Raw genomic sequence first — 23820 nt, 5'->3', positions numbered from 1 at the left:
ACTGCACCACCGTGGCCGCCATATATATATATATATATATATATACATTTATATATAAAACACTGATCCTGCAAACGCTGGTAATTGGGATGACTATATCTGTTACTGCAAATTCAGACAAATTTTAAGCAGATTGCCAGATGCCAATAGACAAGAGTACACACTGGGAACAGCACAGCAGACAGTGGCACATCATGTGGCATTAAGGAGGCAGTGGGTGAGGTACAATAGCAGAGCTCAATGTGAATGACATTTCCCCTCAGGGTGCTAGTTGAAATATGATAGCAGGAAAACAGGTTGAATGCATAGCACAACAATGCATAGCACCTTGGAGTTAATAAAATAAACAGCAAAGCAGGTAGTCATATATGTTGAGACCTGTAGCCAGAGTATGCACACCTTCACAGAAACTGTTTGCATTAAATATTGGATCTTTATTTGTCAGTACCATAGTGTAATAAGCAGCAAACATGAACATCAAACAATGCACATTTCCCAACAAACAGCATGCAACAGCTCTAGCAAATGTCACTGCCTGACCGCCATAGAAACATTTCTGAGGAAGTCCAGCATGCAACAATCTGAAGTTTGAGCCACTACCATCAGTAAATGATCTTGCTAGATGTGACAGTTATCCCTAGGCATTGATAAGAATGACAGCATTCACTCTGTCATGGGCAATTTTCACATGTTTCTATTTTTCTCTGTAGGACCCCAGTCATCACTTCTATATCCACCCGTTGCATGCCAAGCAGGCAGCTCAGCCTGTGTTACTAGACTTCTATAGCATTTTGGCTCCTGTGAAAAATAGTACTAATTAACTCAGCAGCAATCCCCAAATTAGAAGAGTACTCCACAGTGCAAGTCAGAGGTGCTTAGAAGTCTAGTAGGTGCCAGAGTTTTAGGTGCCAGAGTTCCAGTTCCTCCCCAAAATAAATGAATCCTCTAGATATTTTGGGACTGGATCTGCAGAAACTGGGAAACAGGGACAGAGCTCTGCAAATGTCACCTCTGAAGACAGTGAGATTGCAAAAGCCAATAGACATTTTAAGTTTAGCTAAAAACTCCAACTCCGCTCATAGTTTTATATTTGGAGTAAGTACTTATCTCTTGTAACTTTCTCCAAATGCATTGGGAGAAGTGGAACATAATCCTCCTAATAAGTGTGTGAGTGTGTGTGTGTGTGTGTGTGTGTGTGTGTGTGTGTATGTGTGTGTGTGTGTGTGTGTAAAGTTGGAGCAGACATTCCTGATAACTGTCAACTTGAAATCAGACAAGGTGAATTCTAGTTCAACAGATAATGCCATGACTTTGAGGACCATTGGGCACTCTACACTGCAGAACTTTTGCGCCTTATGACTCATCAACCTGTACAACAGTGGGACTCACTACATCGCACCATGGCTAAATGTACAGAGATGAGGGGTCTGAATGCAAAGATTGGCAAGAAAAAGAGAGTAGCATTGCTGAAACTAAATTCATCCTCATGTCTTGGTGAATACCTTCATGTGATGGACCCTGTTTTCAAAAAAAACTCACAAAGATGACCCTGATATATTGACTACCTCTTATATATCATGGAAAAATGTAGGTTAAAAATAAAAAAATACAGCTGGGTGCACATGTCCCATGATAAAAAAAGTGCCCAATCCTGGTGTACACAGTGGTGCCAGGACTGTAAAAAAATTGCACTGCAGAATGCTAAGGACACAGAAACATTCCTACAATGTGGTTAGGCCAGGCTTAGAGGGAAAGATATAGTAGTCCACAAAAAAACACAAAAACTGACAGACTGAAAAAGATCCATAAAGATGGAGTGGGCTATTGAGGATTAGGAAGAAATTATGTATTGTTAATATTATGCAAGAAGCCCAGAATTTCCAGACAGGTAATATTCAGAAACATTAAGAGGGAAGTTATGAGAAGGAAACATTTGTGTTCATTAATTCAAAGATCCATAAAAAAAGCATCACATATACAAAGAAATTCTAGGACACATAGAAAAAGAAGTGGCAGAGGAAATGCAAAAATAAAAAGAACAAAAAGTTTTCTGAAAGCTGTAAAAAAGAAGCATGGACATTGGAAAGAAAATGAGATCTGATATGGTGCAATACTTGTGCAAAAGAGAAAGCCAAACTATTCAATAAAAATGCAGCTCCAAAGATATTTCAAGAGAAATACAGGCAAAGGCACCAAGATAGAGAAAGCTTTAAAATACAAAAAATAAGAAAATAAAGGGGATATAGAACAGATAATTAATAAGGTAGAAGTTAAACAAACAGAAACTGACATCATGGATTATCTACAAAGTGAAGAATTTAGTACAGAAATCCAACAGTGGCAATGTTGTAACATAATGGAACAATAAGTCCCCAGACAGAGAAGCAGCATGTGGAGTGGGAGACATCTGAAGGAGAAGGATAGCACAGTGCAATATTTATGCAAGGAGAACACAAAACTAATCAATATTAAAAACAGGTAAACAGCACTAAAGATATTTGAAGAGAAATACAGGTAAAGGTATCCGGGTATAGAAAGTTTCACAATACCAAAAACAATAAAACAAAAGGGGGGAGGTAGAAAAGAGGATTAGTAATGGAGAAGTTAAAGAAATAGAGACTGAAGTTACACAGGTAATGTCACCTCATGATGGAACAAATAGTCCCCGAATGAAGGAGAAACAGGTATTTGAGCTGTATTGCTGCTTGGCTGCTTTACATGTACAGTTTTCTGGACCATTCTGCAGAGAAAATTAACTTTTTAGGTGTTTGCTACTGTACAGGACACTGGTAACCCAAGCAAATGAGCAAAATATATAGCAGCACAGAAAAAGCAAAAAACTAACTAAAGAGCCCTCTAGTCAATAAAATGGCTACACTATGAGATGAGCCCTTTTGTGTATTTGCCAGCTCAGATAGACCAGGCAAACAACTATTGCCACAAAATGAATAATCCCAGTCCTCTTAATGTAAAGATACATTAGAAGAGACCCACAAGTACAATGCTAGTACAAACCACATCAAAAACTAGCTGGAAATCCCTTGCAGAAGGCAATTTCAGTACAGTCTTACAGCAGTAACAGTAAGAGGAAGAGTACATTTTTTAGCAAAAAAAAAAAAATCAAAGGAACTTAACTTTGCCAGGATGGCAAATCACTTCTTGAATGCAGGCTAGGATTCCCAGCTTTGCTGAACTTCTGGAAAATGAGCAGGAGACAATACATATTAATGCAGGTTTACTCAAGAGCAGAAATGGTTTGCTGGGTGAACACTCAGTATCTTGGCTCTATGAAAAACAATGGGTAGGAGGGGTACATAAATAGCTTACACAAGTCACTATCAACGAAAGAGGGGAGGGAGGGACTTTGAAACGTAGATTATCAAGTAGATTACCATAAGAGGTGAAAGCCACAGACACAGCCTTATTATAAAACAAGATCAACAATAAAGGTGGGAGGATTAAAGAAAACCAGTCAGGCAAGCTAGAGAGGCATACTATCAAATAAAGCTAAATAAAGCCATAACAGAGAATTGTAAAAAGGAGTAGAACCTAAGTAGAGCATGGTTAGACTATAAAAAAGCATCTGACAGCATCCTATATTCATGGATAAAGGACTACTTACAGATGTATAACATATACCCTACACTGATAAATTACTTTACAGAGGTCGTGAAACAGTGGTAAAACACTAAAGTTAAGCCATGACAAAGGGAAAATTAATATACTAGGGGAATAAATTCAAAGGAGGATGTTCCAGGGTGATTATTTGTCACTGCTGCCGTTTTGTCTTGCCTAAAGCTATTAAGCTCTCTTACTCAACAGGTTAGGTTATAGTTACAACTTGGTTCCCAGAAAACAGCCTTATTTGAAGACTTGTCATCTTTTTGTGGATGACTTGAAATTGTATAGTTCATCAGATGAGGAGATGAAAGTACAACTGTAAGTGTTTAAAACTAAAAATGTCATTTGAATTTGATAAACGTACAAAAGCAACATTTAAAGCAGGAAAGTTGCAGTACCAAAAACATATCAGTCTGGGACAGCAATGTGATATTAAAGGAATTTGAGCAGGAGGGATTGTACAAATATTTGGGGAATTGATGAAGGTTCAGCAATAAAACATGAACAAATGTAAATAAATCTCATTAAGGAATACTTCAAAAGATTAAAAACTAATATGGAAAACAGCTTTGACATTTAGGAATAAAGTCCAAGCTATAAATCTATTTGCTATTCCTATTCTAACTTACAATTTTGGGGTAACTGACTTGCTACAAAAGGTATTGGATCAGTTGGACAGGAAAACAAGAAAAATGCTTCACTCGTCAAATGATATACAAAAATCCAATGTACACCAAGTTTAAATGTTCCTCGCTCTGAAAGAGGTATGGGCCTCCTTTAAATTGATTACATGAATAAATCTGCTACCATGGGACTGCATACATATCTTTTGACCTCATCAGATCCAAATCATGAAAGTTTTAATACATGAGGAAAAGAAGTCTAAGATGACCTCTCTGCTTAGTTTAGCAGAACAGGTACAAATATTGGGGCAAGTAAAGAGATTTCCTGGATCAACCTTATGTCACACAGAATTTGATGCAGGATTCACAGGATGGTTAAGGTGAAGGGAGTTGAAACTAAAAGATGAAAGGTTAATAGTGGTGGCTCAGAACAGTGACCTCCCTACACACTGGTTTGCAAAGTTCATTAAACGTGAGAGAAACATACAAATGTAGGTTCTGTAAAAAAGAACTAGAAACAATTGCACATCTTGTTGCTGGATGTGATGTATTCATTGCAGAGGGCCTGTACACTGAAAGGCAAAATAATTTGTCAAGATAGTTACATTGGGGATTGTGAAAATACTACAATATATAAGTAGCTCAGAAGCATTGGAAATGTAAACCACAAAGCATTATAGAGAATGATGAAGTGTAAATAATATGGGATCACCCATTATCAACAGTTAAAAAAAAAAACAGATGCAAGAAAACCAGATACAGTAGTACATGAAAAATGAAAAAGTAGCATTGATCACTGAAATTGCTCCTCCTACTGATTGAAGTGACTTGTGTACAGAGAGACACAAAGTCATACAATATCAAGATTTGCAGGCAGAAATGAAAGCAATGTGAAAGAAAGCTACCCAAACAATTCCAATAGGAGAAATGGGTCTAATAAAAAATAATTTACAGTCATACATAGATATGTTGCCAATGCATGTAACTCAGTGTGAATTAAAGAAGGAAGCAATTCTGGGTACTATGTGGTTGCTGAGAAAAGCACTCTTGGCTAACATCTTGAACTGAAACAAAATAAATTTCATGAACTCTAATTGTACTCTGACATAGGTATAGGGTCTAGTCCAATCATGGTATTAGAAACCCAAATGAATTGGAGAAATAAAACTCAGACAGGCTTTCAGTGCCGTTTCATCAACATGTACAACAGTGAAAAACATTTCAGCACTCCATGGTTGGATTTGTGGTCATATATGTTATTTAACTGGTGTTACCAGTTACACAGGTTGATAGAGCAGGACACAGGGTGAGCACGGTGTTCTTCCCTATGTCTAGCAGGTGGTAGGTGCCTTTTGGACCATCACAGCTCTACTCCATTAGGTTTCTGTTTTGTAATGGTCCTTCTACAGTACTTCTCAGTACACTATGCAGCTGTCAAAAGATTTTTTTTTCTTCTGCTATTGGCTATCTACAAACTCTTGCTGGAGGCCAAGATGTCCTGTGGGTAGGGGGGCTATCTACTGAACTGTTATATGTTCCCCAGTCTATTTTGCAGCATGTCAGCATTTCTATTTGGTTGTTGCTGGTTTCCATGGTCCAGTGTAAGTAGTGTTAGCATTTTCATACCAACATTTATGGTACAGTCACCACCATGCATAGATCATAACTCTTACAAGTGGTGCAGAGAATGTGGTTCTGTGTGTCACTGCATTACACCTCCTCAGTCTATGCTGGTTCACTTAGTTCCAGCACTGCTCACTGCACCTGCCTGCTCTGACTCTTACTGTATGCACCACATCTCCTATGTTCTGTTCCCCCTCCATAGTGTGTTTTCCAAGCTTGCTGTTTGTATCTATTCCCCCACTGTAGGTGTGCTTTCCAAGGTTTCTGCTTGTGTCTGTGCCTCTGAAACCTTGAACGGTTGCAACAGTATGCTAGTCTTTACACTTTGACATTGGTGGTAACAGCTCTTTCTCACTTTCTGTGTTGTTTCTGTTCACTTGTGCCATTCTCCTCCATCTTCTTACAATTTCTCCAGAGCATGATTTGTGTAATGGTGCCCCACTGTTTCCAATATTTTTTACTTCTGTATTGTTCACAGGAAGGGACCTCAGCTGATGCTTTTCACACATTTTACATATATTGTTATTATTTTACATAGTTTACAGTATGTTTAGCCTTTTTTGCACATTTCACATTTCTCTCATTTGCATAATTGCCACCCAGATTATCCATAGGGTTTTAGCACATTCCTTCACAATTAATAGATTTGGATATTAGGTATTTGTATACTTGCCACATTACTACCTGATACCTGGTTTTTTTTACTATATTCTATGCACGTGTGTGTGTGTGTGTGTGTGTGTGTGTGTGTGTGTGTGTGTGTGTGTGTGCGTGCATGCATGCGTGCGTGCGTGCATGCGTGTGTGTGTGTGTGTGTGTGTGTGTGTGTGTGTGTGTGTGTGTGTGTGTGTGTGTGTGCGTGTGCTCATGTGTGTACAAATTCTTTGTTTGAAGGGGATGAATCATAGTGATTTCAAATTCACATGAATTATTTTCATAAATGGATAGATGGCAAAGTAGAATGTAAGCAATACTATATTAGTACATGAAACAAGAATCAACATTTTGACAGACATTCATCATTTAGGTAGTCTGGTTATTACCAGGAGATTGTGTAAGGAAGTCAAAAGTTAGAATACAGCTTGTCATATATGCCTATAAGAATAATTGCGGTATTAGTAAACTTCAGATTATAGGATACTTTAAAGGTTGTTGTATAGCTATACTTAAGGCAGGAAAGTACTTCACCTCAATAGTAAAGGGTTAGTGTCATAACATGTTCGGCCGGATTTACGAAAGCTTGCATGGAGTGCAAGAAGAGTGTAGGAGCTCACGCCGTTCATATGTCTGCTGTGCGATCCTGGTACAGCCGGCAGGGGCGTGGACGAGAGCTGCTAAAGCTACTCTTGCACAGACAGCGTCATAGTATGCAAGTTACCTCATTTGCTGGTGAAAGCCATGCAAATGAGGTAAATTTGTGATCCAGGAAACACTAACCTGTCCGTGGAAGATTAGTGTTAGCTGCAGAAATGTACTCTGTTGGTAACAGAGTACCGTTCTGCAAATAGCTAAACGGAGCTATGACAGCTCCAAATAAAGGATGCATACAGTTGAGGAAGCATGCCAATGGCCAAATATAAGGCCATTGGCATTTATAAATGTTTAAAAATATAAAAATTTAACTTTTTTTCCCTCCGATCTCCGATGTTTAAGCATAGTGCAGCACCGCTCAAACGTGCGGCACTTATAAAAACACGAAAATATTTTTTAAAAAGTCAAAAATAGGCATTTTCACTAAAAAGCTTATTCTGCCATGCAGGTAAATGGCAGGCTGAAGACAACATGGCCACTGAGTAGTGGCTGCTAAGGGGGGGGGGGGGTCAGTGTGAGAGATGTAACCATGCATTAGTCGGCAATCCTATGCAAATGAGGATAAGGATAGTGAATCCCAATTTTTTACAGCATGTGAGCATGTCCCAAGAGTGTAAGAGTAGGAGTAGGTGAGTAGTAGAGTAGAATATAGGTGACATCATGAGGGGGGGTGTCCGACAGGCTGTAAGCTAATTGGAGCACAGTGGCTTATGTTTGCTTTGAGTTGCTCAGGATTGCAAGAGGCGTGCCTACAGTTGTCCTATTTGAAAACCTCAAACCAAAGGTGCACAATGTTAAAAGATAGGAAACTCCTTGCAAACATGCACACAGCGTGTGTGCATGTGTGCACGTGTTTGCGCTTGTTTGCGGGGCGCATCCCCCCGGGCAGAAACAGAAAGGCAAAAGGAAGGAGAAGAAGTAGTAGGAAGTTAACCAAGGAGAACTAGCAGAGCTGCCAGGTGAAATATATCAGAATCAGCCAATTACACAGGCAGCAGACTAGCTCAGCCCAGCCCAGCACTTTAAACTCTGCAAACACCATCCCCACCTGTTTTTTTCCCAAGAACTCTGCAAAACTGCAGTATACAAAGAGGGAAAGCTTAAAAAGCTTAAGTCAGACAAAATGTTAGTGGCTGCTCTTGCTATCATAAACCAACATGTGCAAGGTGCTGAGGGTGGTGATGCTGTGAATGCTGCTGAGCAACCCAGAGTGAGGAGAAGGAGAAGAGTGTACAGATCCAGGGTAACCTACCAGGGGCTACATGAGCTGGAGATAGTGGAGCACTATAGGGTCGACAGAGACCTCCTACAGCAAATTGTTGAGCTGTGCCGGCCACACCTCACACACACAATCAACAGAGGGGAACCCATCCCAGTGGATACCAAGGTATGTGATGGCCTAAGAATACTAGCTACAGGTACCTTCCAAAGACAAAATGGTGATATGATGGGAATTTCACAGGCATCAGCAACCAGGGTACTCCACCAGTTCCTGGATGCCATGTCAGCACATGTCGGTGACCACATATATTTCCCCAATTCCTGTGAGGCATTGGCCAGCAATATGTGTCTTTTCCACCAAATAGCAGAATACCCTGAGGTAGTTGGTGCAATAGACTGCACGCACATATGCATCAAAGCACCACCCGGTGAGCAGGGTAGGGTCTACATCAACCGCAAGGGCTTCCCCTCCATCAACTGCCAGATTGTGTGTGATGCCCAGGGCATAATAATGAATGTGTGTGCTGGCTGCCCTGGAAGCTATCACGATTCCCACATCTGGCATCTGATGCAGCTGTACCAGAGATTTGCCAATGGGGACATCCCTGATGGTCACCTAATGGGGGATGCTGGATACGCACTGGAGCCATGGCTAATAACACCCATCAGAAATGCACACACACCTGAACAAGAACTCCATAATGAGGCACACGCACAAACAAGAAACATAATTGAGCGTGTGTTTGGGATGCTCAAGTCACAGTTCTGGTGCCTGGACACATCTGGTGGAGCCTTTGCAGTACTCACCAACTACATGTACCCAAATTGTTATGGTATGTGCCATGCTACACAATATGATCCTGGAGAAACAGCTGCAGCAGGAACAGCATGGGGCAGGGCCAAACAGCCCCCCACCATTGCCAAGGCCTGCACAGGCACAGCGTAACTCGAAGGAGGAACAACCAGAGCCTGCACCAGTAGGCAAAAGGAGGCATGCCCAGTATGCCCTGGCCTTGGCAAATAGGCAATGCATAACACATACACTGACTCAGTAGCAACCCTGGAAATTACACCTCTCTCTGACTCGCACATACAGTAAAAGGGATGCCTAGTTTGACACTACCTGTTTTCAAACATGTATAGTACTATGTGCATCCGACATAGGCAGCCCTGCAGCACCACCTGAGGCATGAAGCTATGAAGTCACAAACTAATATGCATGTAATTGGAAGCTAAGGTCTGTAGTACAGTGGTATGCCTCAAGCCAGTATGATAGGCAAAAGCACAGACTGAAATGGAGTACCTGACATAGCAGTGCAGGCTTAGCAAATGTGTATAAGTGTCAGGTGTACCCCTTATCAGGTGTGCCCCCAGGTAGAAATGTACAAATAATAGCTGTCCTCCCTGTATGTAGAAGTGTTAAGTCTATGCAAATTGACTCATGGAAGCCCTGCAGGTACAGCGTGCTTTCTGTCGATGTACAACACAAAGGTGAGCCCTGAAGTAAAAACCAACTTGAATTTTCACACACATATATAGTATATATATGCCCATAGTGGGCATGCTCACACACTTAAACAAATTTACCAAATGTTAGTCAACAACATACTGAAAGGTCATACTGGGCATGCTCACACACTTAAACAAATGAAGCAAATGTCAGTCAACAACATACTGAAAGGTCATACTGGGCATGCTCACACACTTAGGCCATGTCTGAGTACAGCAGTGGGCCACACATATCTGGCAGTTGCAATTCTTACTCCAGATACATGTCACTATTCACCAATCCTGCCTTGCACACACAGTGATATGAAAACAGACCCATATAATATATTGGACCCCTGTCATAATCAAACTATGTAATACAAGTACTTAAGTTGTTCAAAGAAAGTGAAAATCCAAAGAAGATCAATAAATCTCCGATCAGCATCATCAAGAAACAATGAGCACTCCTAACATTATCCAAGCCATGTTCTGGCAAAAATATTGCCAAAGAGTCCATAGAGAACCATGAAGCTTTCTTTAGCTATGTCATAAATATCAATGTAAACTCATATATGTTCTGAGTCAGTGCAAAGTATAAATGAATACATGTACATGACTGACATTGCCAACATCTTATCAGACAGGTTCATACATATTTACCCCCCTCTCACAGACAAAAGGACCCATTACCATACCTGGAGATTGTGAAAAGCCAGAAATCACATATACAATGGTTAAACAGCTCTATCCAAACCTAAAAACATGGTGTCTATGGGATGACATGGTGTCCCTGGCTGTGTCATATATGAACTCCAAAGCAAACAGACCCTGCACCTGAACAGTCTTTTGAGACTCACCCTCTGTACAGGATATGAAACTGTTGAATGGGTTACAGCAATGTTTGGCACACTCCACAAGTGTTGGTGCACAACAGACCATGGGAACTATTATCTTATAAGCCTAATAAGCCTGATCTGCAAGGCCATGGAGTCCATCATTAAGGAACTCATAAACAGAGCTATTAGGAACCTACAAACACCCAACCCTACCCATCTTGGTTTGGTCAGGGGCAGATCATGGTCCCTAAACCTGCTAAACAGTTTTCAAGGCAGTTATGTAGGACACACATCAATGAAATGAGCTCCACATGGCCTACATAGACCTTTAAAAGCCCTTTTCTAACATCCCACACACATGTCGTATCCACAAAATCAACAACCTGTGCATAAACACATATGTCATCTGATGGATTGCCAACTGGGGCACAGATAGATCCCACAAGGTAAGAATTGTGGTCTCCCTGTTGGACTGTAAGCTGGTAACAACTGCTGTTCTCTATGGCTCAGTCCAGGGACCCCTCCTGTCTGGTGTATACTTTTCAGAAATACAGTCAAACACACGAGGGATATGATTAACAAAGTTTGTGGATGACTGCAAAAAGGTTGTCATAATCAATGTTTGGGACAACAGAGACATCCTTAAAAAGGGTCTCAGTCAGACAGATGTGGTGTCAAAATTATGCCCTCGAGCTACAGTCATACAAATACCACATAGGTGCCAACACCCTAAATATGGAGGTAATAATAAGGGATCTATGGACACATGTGGATAGTCATCTCTACTTCCAGAAACACATTCACAAAGTGGTTAGAAAATCATGCTATGTGTTCCCACAAATTGCCAAGGTATTTGCATGTAGGTCAAAGGAGGTTCCCTCTACTCATCAGTCATCAGACCCATCAGAGAGTATCACGGCACACTTGCAATGAATCTTACTAGGCACCTTCAGCAGCTGGAAAGACCACTGAAGTACCTCAACAAGAGGATTACTGGCCTCAAACAGTTGCCCCATGCAACAAGACTGAAGTAACTCCATCTGTACTCTGTTGCATACTGTCTATTCAGCCGATCTCTGCCCAACAAACAGGTCCATGTCCAATGCAGAACTGATGTACATGCTCTATCTGAAGTAAACCCAAGCTCACTGTGCCACATGCTCTAGGGATATAATCATCACAGCAATAAATAGAACATGTTGGAGGGATACATTACTAACTCACAGACTTCCCTTGCTTTGGAACAGGCTCCCAACCTACATTAAGCTGAGTCCCTCACTGATACTCTTCCAGAGGAGTCTTGATGAGTGTATGTGAAACTGAACTGTCACACCATGGATCACTTCATCAGCTCTACTACACAGAGGCATTGGGAACTAACCCCATGTATGGTGATAGCTGCACACTCTAGCCATACTAATATATGCCTTCAGGCAGATAGCCTATTACCTACCTAAGTATATATATATATATATATATATATATATATATATAGATATATATATATATATATATATATAGATATATATATATGTAGGGGGAACACAGTATAATAAGCCAAAGATGGATGGGTGGAGATGTGGAGCCATGCAGGACTGTCCCACCCAGCACACATCCCAATGGCACAAAAGACACGAGGTGGACATCTCACCCACTGTACATAATAGCCACCAGTATCTGTAAGCATTATGGTGTATGTGGTGCATGTGCCTGCTGTACAATATGACTATACAATGAAGTACACATCTACTATCTGTAGACATGTACCTGTCACATAGGTTCATAGGTATGTAGTAGACTATCTTCACGAAGGCATATATTAGCATAGGCAAGTTGTGCAGCTTTCACCGCCCCATCGGTTAGTCTCCTAGGCCATAGTTCTAATAGTTAGTACCCTAAGCCCCTTTCTAGTGGGGCTGCTGATGTGATGCCTGGCATGAATTGTCTGTTTCCCATTCACTCATCAAGGTTCCTATTGAAGAGTGTCAGCAAGGGGCTCTGTCTGATGTACATTAGGACTCTGTTCCACAGTAAGGCAAGTGTCTGGGATGGTACTCTATCCCACCACCATGTTGTATTCATTGTTGTGAAGAGGTTCATATCCCTGGAATGTGTAGTGCAACTCAATTTTGTTATCTGTAGATGGAGCATGTTCAACAATTATGTGTTGGACATGGCTCTATATGTTAGGCAGAGTGCACCTCCGAGTAGGCGGTACGCAACGGAGAACAGATTTTGTTTTACCAGTTGTGTTGCATAACACAACTGTTTGAGGCCAGTAATCCTCTTGGTGAGGCACGTCTGTGGTCTCTCCAGCTGCTGGATATGCTTAGTCGAGTACATCCAAAATGGTGCATTGTACTCAATGATGGGTCTGATGATTTAAGAGTAGAGGGCCACCACTACCTCTTTTGATCCTGATGCAAACCCTTTGTTGATTAAGTGGGCCACCTAGTTTTTCCTAATCACTATGGCAACATGGTTGTCAAAGGAAAGATGACTATCTACTTGTGTCCATAGATCCCTTATTACCTTGTCAGTTTTTAGGGGGTAACACCTATGTGGTAGTTTGTGGGTACTTTGTTTTCCCCAAAAGGGATTATTACTCATTCTTTCACATTGAGCTTGAGGCCATGATTCTGACACCACACATCTGTCTCATAGAGTCCCTTCTGGAGAATATTTGTGTCATCCGGGGAATCTATTATGGCAAACACTTTACAGTTCCCAGCAAACTTAGTCAACCACAACCCTTCTGTGTTGGCATGCACTTTTGAGAAGTCTATACCAAACAGGAGGGGCCCCAGGACTGAACCCAGGGCTACACCAGTTGTTACCAGTTTACAGTCTGACATGTAGCCAGCAACTCTTAATTTGTGGGATCTATCTGTGAGCCAGTTTGCAATCCATCTTGTGATGTATGGATTTATGCCCAGGTTGGTGAGTTCATCTATGATACCTGACTTGGGAATGGTGTGAAAGGCCTTAGTGAGGTATAGGTAGGTTGTGTGGAACTCCTTTCAATCATCTGTAGCCTGGGTAACTGTCTCAAAGAAATCCACCCAGTTCAGGAGACGTGATCTGCATTTGACAAAGCCAAACTGGGTGTACGCAACTGTGTGAAGGTTCTCAATGTCTTTATTGTTGACTTCCATTATGATTGGCTCCATTGCCTTGCAGATCAGACTTGTCAGGCTCATAGAGTGTGAATGCCAAGGGTCTTTTGTGGCCCCACCCCTGTGGAGTGGGAAGAATGTTGCTGTGCAACATTCTATGGGTACATATCCTGTAGAGAGGATGTAGAGAGAAGTGCAGGTATCCTTGATGAATATGGATACATCCCCACCCTATGTGCTATGATCCAGGTTCTGATGCTGGAAGGTATGGAATGAGTAGTATCCTGGTAGTGCTGTTGTGCTCTCTGGAGCCTTTAACTAGGTTTCTGTTACTGCACAGATATCAATATTCTCCATACTGAGAAGTGCTTTGAGTGTGTGCATTTGGAGGCTGAGACTTCTGGCAATAAGTAGCATTTAGCTCACTTTGTGGTTATTTGTGTTGGTTACAGGGTTTGGTTTGTCCTGAGTTCCACACCTGAAGTCAGTGCCTCATTGGTCCAATCCAACCATAAGCTAATTACCTTACATATCCACATTCTGCCCCCACCCCCCATTAAGGAAACCATGTTAAAAAATTCCTCCAAAGCCAACTTCATGCTTCTTAAGACAGACGTGGTGAACTTCATGACACCCATGCGGATGGACAATACAGTTACGACTACTGAATCCTACACAATTGCACTTTATAAGCACTTACATGAGTGCATGGATCATGCTATCCCAAACAGAACCAAGACACTATTCTCCAAAAAAAGGAATCCAATATGGTGGTCCCCTGCCATAAACAAACTGTACAACAGAAGGAAGAAACTGTTGCAAAAGAGAGTAAAATCCCATGAGTGGAGGAGATCTCTGGTCAGCCTCAGTAAGAAGCTACGCTCCCTGATAAAATCCTCCAAAGCTAGTTACAAAAACAAAATCGCCAATGATTCTAAAGACAACTGCAAAGCATTCTATAGCTATGTCAAGAATCTCAATGGCAATACTCAGATCTGCTCTGAGTTACAGCATAATTGCACTAAATATACAGTCCAAACTGATATTGCCAGCATCCTGGCAGATAGGTTCAGTGCTAACCTTACCCCCCCTCTCACCCACGAAAGAGCCCATCTCTATACCAGAAGAATGCAAAGTTCCTTTAATCATGGCTGCACAGGTAAAAACCACACTCTCAAAAGCCAGGAACACAGCATCCATGGGACCAGACAACATCCCAGGCTGAGTTCTACACAAACTACAGACCGGACTGGCACCACACCTAAGTACCATGTTCAGTCATAGCCTCACTTCAGGCTTTGTGCCTGCTGAATGGTGCACAGTGATGGTTATCCCACTACACAAGGGGGAAGCCACCCCATTAGCCTGATTAGCCTGGTCTGCAAGGCCATGAAACATATCATCATGGAACTTATAAACAAAGACATTGATAATTTCCAAACTCTGGACCCCAACCAGTTCAGGTTTGTAAAAGGCAGATTGTGTCTCCTAAACCTGATAGACTTCTTTGAAGCAGTCACCAAAGCCGTAGACAAGGGTAAGGTGGTTCACACAGCTTATTTAGATCTTGCCAAGACTTTCAACACCATTCCCCACTCTGGAATTATAGATAAACTAACTAAGGTAGGTATAAATCCCTATGTCTCAAGATGGGTTGCCAACTGTCTCACTGACAGAACCCACACTGTGAAAGTAGCAGACTCCAAATCCAACTTCAGACCAGTGACAAGTGGAGCACCACAGGGTTCAGTCCAGGGTCCTGTCCTGTTTGGTATCTACTTCTCTGAAGTACAGGCTACCACCGAAGGTCTTTGGCTAATGAAGTTCGCAAATGACTACAAACTAGGAGCCATAAATGAAACTACTAACAATGTGGGCATCCTACAAAAGGGCCTCACTGAGACAGATGCCTGGTGTCAAAGCCATGGCCTCAGTCTCAGTGCCAAAAAGTGCAGTGTCATCCCATTTGGTAAAAACTCTGTACCCATGAACTACAATGTAGGTGGTAGTATACTTAACACCGAAAGTGTGATAAGAGACCTTGGGACATAGGTGGACAGTAGTCTCTCCTTTGATAATCACATTGCCACAGTTGTCAGGAAATCCTTCTATGTGGCACACCTCATCACAAAAGGTTTCTCAAGCAGAAAAAAAGAGGTCTTTGTTCCCCTCTACTCATCACTCATTAGATCCATTATAGAGTACAATGCCCCTTTTGGTATGTGCCTCACAAGACATCTACAACAACTGGAAAGGCAGCAGAAATACCTCACAAAGAGGATTACCGGCCACAAACAGATGTCCTATACAGACCGTCTCAAAAAACTCTAGCTTTACTCTGTTGCATATCACCTACTCAGAGGTGATCTCTGCCTAACATACAAAGCTATGTCAAACCCAGAGCTGTTGGACATGCTCCACTTAAAGAAATCCCAATCCCTCTGAGCTACACGCTCTAGGGACCTACACCTTGTCACCACAATAAACAGAACATGCTGTAGGGATAGATTCCTGTCCCAGAGACTTCCCATACTCTGGATTAAACTACCTATCTATATCAAACAAAACTCCTCATTAGCACTCTTCAAGAAAAATCTTGATGATTGGATGGGAAATAGGAAATTCACCCCGAGGATCACTTCTGTGTCTTTGCTCAACAGTGGCACAGGAAAATACATTTCTTGGGTCGCAAAAGCCAGGGTACCTTTTTGGCTGGGCTTGTATAGGCCCCAGGGCCGATAGTCTAGTATCTACCTATGAATCTATGAACCTTTGAGCTTTGCCTAAAAAAGGTAATATGGGGACAGCTAGAGCCTATTGGATTTTACTTCAATTGTATTGGTATGTCGCTGGATTGCTATTGCGCTGCCATTTTTATTCAATTTGTTAGTTGTTGGCTTTGTTTTTCTTTCTCAGTTTATTATGGCAACTGGCAGCACGCAAGAAGCAGTATTGATGGTTACTAGAGCTGAATTTGAATTACTTCAGCACTCAGTAACAGATCTAACAAAACTGTTACAGCAACTGTCTGGGAACAACATTAATGCAGGAGAAATGCAACCAGTCTGCCCTATACGGAATAGAGCTGATAGCGGCGACAGTTTGGACAGTATTCCACCAGGGCAACCTCAACTGCAACATCAAACTATAATGCACAATGTTGAACCTTTACAAAATGACATACAACTGCAGCGGTGGCTAAATCAAATAGAAAATAACATTATAGACACAGACAAGCATATTTACTACAATGATAGATAATTTTCATGATTTGATATGGAACTATCGTAAATTAGTTCATGAGAATGTATATTTTAAAGAGTGCATTAAGTGTCAGCAGGTTCCCAAGGGGTTAAGATACTGGAAGTATCCAACGGGACTTAAAGAGAATAGTGCATTGCATAAGGAGCTTTTTCAACTTTTTGATCGGCAGGGGTGAGAATTTTTAGAGGTACTGATCAAACATAATGGTTACAAAATGGAAGAATTAAATGTTCAAATTGAAGCACTCGATGCAAAAATAAAGCAGCAGACAGCATTTGCAGCTTGTCAAAATCAATACCTCAAGGTTTTCACTCAGGTGGATAACCATAGCAAATTGGTTACAGACAGAAAAACCCGCAAACTACATAAAGATCAAATGGACTATTCCAACAGAAGAGCCTACCCTAAACCACCATGTGGACAGCGTCACAGCGAGCAAAGGGAAGAAACAGCTCTTCCTTCAAATAATAATGGCAGGCATAATTCTAATGAAGTGGATACAAACAACCAACAACAAATCCCTTTAGAGGAGAGTACCCTACACAGATCGGAATGGCTGCGGAACAAAGACAGCTATCAGGCGAGGGGCAATTCAGCATACACATGGAGGAGGCAGAGAACGGGCTCACGCTCACGGAACAATTACAATTAGAACTGGTAGGTGAACAAATTCCACATAATATCTACCAACTCATCACTAATTCTACAGGGACTATAAAATTTACAATTATAGTCAGGTAGTTTTAAATACTCAACATGCTAATATTTTCAGAAAAGGTTTTACATTCATACCTAAGAGGCAAGCAAGGGTCACAGATTTAATAACAGAACTGAAGCTGTTCACTAGGAAGATGAACCTAGCTGTTATATTTCAACATGCTTCAACTATACAGAACAACCCAATGCATATCCCTAGTAGTTTTAATCATCCCCTAAATTCTAAGATAAAACTGCTTGAAGAATTATGTGAACTTGATTTTAGGAATCAACTTCAACAACAAAAAACTAAATATCCCATAAGCAATATCACCAAACAACAACAAGAAATATTAAATGAGTTGAAGGCAAGAGGTGACTTACGTATTATGCAACCAGATAAGGGAGGGGGACTGGTGATAGTGAATTTAATGGACTACAACCAGCTTATACTACAAATATTATATGAAGATGCATACATTGAAGCCTCTATTAATGAAATTAATATTTCCAACGCTAGAAGTGACTATTATTAGGAAGACATGCTGATGCAGGGGCAAATAACAAAAGAGGCCCATGTGTATATGCATGTACAAAATCCCAGAATACCTATTATTTTTGGAGCACCCAAAATTCACAAGGACATACAAAACCCACCTTTACGTCCAATTGTGGATGCTGGGGGCTCGAAAACATATTTTATGGCCAAATATGTAGACATGCAACTGAAAGAAAAAGTGTTTGGTTTACAATATATATGTTGTGATTCTTGGGACTTTCTTAAAAAGGTCAATATGACACATATACCAAATGCTGAAAATATTACATTTACTACTGTGGATGTAAAAGATCTTTTTACATGTATACCTCAGGATGTAGGGCTGGAATGGTTCACAGATTTTTTCACGGAAATAATGGTTATCCCTCAGGATGACATCAACACTTTATCACATTTGTTGCAATTGGTTTTAACTAATAATTATTTATACCATGATGGTCACTATTTTAAGCAAATAAAAGGGGTAGCAATGGGCTCCCCAGTAGGCACACTGTATGCAAATGTAGTTATGGCCATGTGGGAACATAATTATTTGTTCCAGTCATATTTTATGGAATATGTTAGTATGTATTGCCATTTTTTGGATGATCTATTTTTTATTTGGAATGGTCCCATAGAAATCATAGACTAGTTTGTCTGATGCATTAATAATTCAACTGATTTTTTTAAAGTTTACTTATGAAGTTGGAAGAAATAGTATTTCATATTTGGATGTTTTGTTGACAAAAAATTCGGTACAAGGTTGTTTAAAGGCCAACATATATAGGAAAAAAACTTATTCCAATAAGTTTTTGCATTTCACTAGTAATCATCCAAAACATGTTAGGAAAGCAATTATCAAGGGACAAATGGTCCGTGCAGCGTGAATGGTAATGGGAGTAGATGATTTTATGGAAGAATGTCGATACATTAGTGATATGTTTTTAAACAGGGATTATCCCAAACAATTTGTGGACAGCATTCTCTTCGAAGTAGTACATAAGAGAAACATTGGGTTTTATCAGCTCTTATTGGCAAACATTAGTACAATTGTTTCAGATTCACAAGAACGGGAAACACCCCTTAACATGGAACGATCAAACACACAGTCTAACACAAACAGATATGGCAATATAGGTTTTATAACTACATACACCTAGGACTCTGCAGACATTATACATCTCATGAGGAAAAATTGGACATTCATTATGAGAGACACCGAACTAGTTAAAGTTTTAGGTGTACAACCCTCAATTACTTATAAGAAGGACCGTAATTTAAAAGACTGGTGAAATGCATGTTCCAATGTAGTAGAGAAAATTCAAGGAACCATGAGAAAATGCAACATGTGCACATATTGTGCTTATATACTACAAGTGGACCACTTGTCAATTATGGGTATAGAGATTAATGTTACAGGTAAATACAATTGCAACACAATGGGTGTTGTCTATGCGGCAGTATGCTCGCACTGTTCAGCCTTTTATATAGGCAAAACAGAATGAAAACTAAAACAGCGTATTTATGAGCATATTTATGAAATTAATAAACAATCACATACCAATGCATTATATAGACATTTGGTACAAAATCCTACACATACATTTAAGTTTATAGTATTAGAACAAGTACAACCATCTCCAAGAAAAGGTCCATGGAAAGTGATTTTAGAATCCAAAGACTATTGGTGGCAGGTTCTTTTAAATGCCACACAATTTCCGGATCTGAATGACTCAATTTCTATTGCAAGCATTTTAAAGCTCAAGGTCTATAATAGATAGAGTATTGTTCTATGGAAATTATGTATAGTATTTGTATTTGTTTTTTAACATGGTTTTATATAGGTACCACACATATATTTATTATGACATATGTAAATATGTATTTTAAACAAATATTTTAAACATACATTTAGATATGTATACTTATAACCAATTAATTATTATTATTTTATATTCTGTATTTAATTTAATGCAACTGTTAACTATTGAGTAACTAATTGAATAATTGATTGTAATTCGTGAATACAGATCACTATATAAGAAGTTTCTCTTATTGTAATGGTTGTCTGAAGAAGGCTGGTGTGACAGCCAAAAGTGCTTACCTAACTTTTCAATAAACTTGGATTCCTTATTTTACCTGGATTTATTTCATCTGCATTGGCATACTATTGGATTTTACTTCAATTGCATTGGTATATCACTGGATCGCTATTGCGCTGCCATTTTTTATTCTTGTCATGTTGTCCAGGGAGGTATGTCCCAGATCATTCACACTGACATGTACAAAGAACACGTCATATATGTACCTGTTCTGGAGTGATGTAAGTGCTTGTGTTATGTGGTGGATCATAGCACCTGACAGACAACTGACAGTAACCTTCCCCTTGTCCAGCAGAGTGAGCGGAACATCTGTGTGCTTGACTATGGAGTCACCTATTACTAGTGTGTTGGGTATGTTGTTTTGCCTTAGGGCCTGTTGAGAGGAACACTGCTTTGGTGTATTATGTGTTTTCTGGCGTGTGCTTGGAGGTGCATGTTGCTTGCTTGTCTGCTTAGGACACTCTCTCTTTTTCAGATTAATATTTGTATTCTCAGAGTATGGTAATGTGTATTTATGTGCGTGTTTTGCTGGTGCTTATATTGTAGGTCTATGTGAGACTGTTGGTGTTGTGGTTGTATGACCCTACTCCTCTTGACTGTATTGTCCAGTATTGGGTTGACAGAGCTTAGCCACCGGTTTGACCCGTTGTGTGCCAGCATGTGGTGCATCAACCCACATATGATATGGTCATGGCCTATGCATACAAAACACTCACAATACACCTAGTATAATAAACCTGCTGAGGTTAGCAAATGTGAAAAAAAACTTTGGGCAAACTGTCAGCAAGTAATGTCTGTATTGCACCCTGTAACTCCATATTGCTTGCTGAAGTGTAAAGACGTACTTAGTTTGGATTAAAAACCCCGCACTTGCCAACCGTGTGTGTGTGTGTATGTGTGTGTGTCTGTCTGTCTCTCCCTGGGGAGAGAGCAACCTTTTTGGAGACTACTCACACCCCTTAAAAGTGGTATACTCATCTTTGTCAAGTCTGATGATGTCACCATCCTACAAATATACCTGTGGAAAGATAAAATCCCAGTAATGTGTATAGTGCGTCATGTAAATGTGCACTGTTGTAGTATTATACTGTAATTAGGTAGGGGTTTGATTCCTGCACTTGCTGAGTTTGTGTGTCTCTCTGGGGAGACACAACCTTTTTGGAGACTACTCACACCCCTTAAAAGTAGTATACTCATCTTTGTCAAGTTATCCTACAAATATATCTGTGGAAAGGTGAAATCCTAGTAATGTGTATAGTGCATCGTGTAAATGTATACTACTGCATTATCATAATGTAGTTAGGTAGGGGTTTGATTCTGGCATTTACCGACTGTGTGTGTATCTCCCTGGGAGGCGCAACCTTTTGGGAGACCACTCACACCCCTTAAAAGTAATATACTCATCTTTGTCAAGTCTGATGATGTCACCATCCTACAAATAAACCTGTGGAAAGGCCAAATCCCAGTAATGTGTATAGCATGTCATGTAAATGCATACTGCTGCAGTATCATAATGTAGATAGGTTGGGGTTTGATTCCTGCACTTGCCGAGTGTGTGTGCCTCCTTGGGGAAGAGCAACCTTTTTGGAGACTACTCACACCCCTTAAAAGTGGTATACTCATCTTTGTCAAGTCTGATGATGTCACCATCCTACAAAGATACCTGTGGAAAAATGAAATCCCAATAATGTGTATAGCACTTTGTGTAAATGCATACTGCTGTAGTACCATAATGTAGTAAGGAAGGAGTTTGAATCGTGTGCTTGCTAACTGTGTTCTGTTGGTCAATGTGGCATGAGTTTTGATTTTTCCAGTGTATGACATATCACAATGACATCTGTATGTGCATTACACATGTAAGTTAGCTGTGGGGCAAAGCCATATACATACATGTGACCTAAATTATTTCATAGTTAGGTACTCTGCTTTCTCCATGAAAGCATCTGTTATCTTTGCCAGAGTGTGCTGGTGCTTTCCAGACCTTAGGTCACTTCTGTATGCTCGTAATAAGCTTAGAGCCACTACAGTGATCCCTGGGCTACGTCTTCTGTTTCACATCTACTCATCACAGTTTCTATTAAAGAGTGTGAGTGAGGGTTTATGCTTGAGGTATATTTTAATCCAGTTCCAAAGCAAGCAAAGTCTGGCAAAAATGACTAATCATTATAGGTGTGCAACAACCTCTGTGGATCTGCATGCAAACCCTTAATTGCTTATGTGCTCCACAGGGGGATTTCCAAAACCCTTTGTTAATGTGATTATCAAAGGAGAGATGACTAAACACATGGCTCTATGTATACATTAGTACCTGTTCCACATTTTGGGGGCTACTACCTATGTGGTACTCTGGGGATACTTTGTTTTCTAAAAGTGGATAACTATGCTTTCTTTGGCTTATAGCTTTACATCATGAGTTTGACACCAGGTATTTGTCTCTATGATACCTTTTTGGAGGATGTGTGTGTCATCTAGAGACTAAAGTATAGCCCACAGTATGCATTTTCATCAAACGTGGGCAGACATATCTCTACTGTGTTTGCTTGTACCTAAGAAAACTATATGCCAAACAGGAGTGGTCCCAGGACTGAGTGCAGGTGAATACCACTTGTTACTGGCATAGAATTGTACATGGAGGCTGCAAATGTTACTGTGTCCCACATCTGTGCGCCAGTTGTCAATCCATCATCTAACAATTGTTTATGGTCAGTCTGTTGAGGTTATGTATAATACCAGAATGTGGGATGGGTATGAATTGCTGGTGAGCTATAGCTTGGCTGTGTGGACTTCCCCTCTCTCACCTATAGCCTTGTTAACTGGCTTGAAGTCTACTAGGTGTAGGAGCCATGATTTGGCCGTTAGAGAGCCTGAGTGGGTATGGTGCAGTGTTTGCAGGTTCATAATGTCTCTGTTAATGAGTTCCATAATGCTGTGCTCCATAGCCTTCCAGATAACATTTGTCTGGCTTATAGGGTGAGAGTTTCCAGGATCTGTTGTAGTTCTACCCTTAATCAATTTATGTTAACATTTGCACTGGGTGTGATGAGGGTGGACAGGATTAGGAATAAGTATATTAGAGGGTCGGCCCAGGTTTGAAGGTTAGTAGACCAAGCCAGATAGGCAGGATTACATTGGTTTGTACATGTGCTAAGGAGGGATGCAGAGTATATTGTGAAATAGATGCTAAGGATGAAGCCGACAGGTAACAGGAAAAGAGGAATGCCTAAGATGAGGTTTATGGTTGTGGTGAGAGAGGACATGCAGGTGGATGGTGTGACAGAGCAAGATGCAGAGGGCAGGAAGAAATGGAAACAGATTATCTACTGTGGCGACCCCTAATGGGAGCATCCGAAAGGAGAAGAAGAAGAAGACATTGTAGCTCAA

Source organism: Protopterus annectens, chromosome 3.part1 (assembly GCF_019279795.1).
Source record: "Protopterus annectens isolate FY-2018-M chromosome 3.part1, PAN1.0, whole genome shotgun sequence".
Taxonomy (NCBI): Eukaryota; Metazoa; Chordata; order Ceratodontiformes; family Protopteridae; genus Protopterus; species Protopterus annectens.
This window is presented reverse-complemented; position numbering follows the sequence as displayed.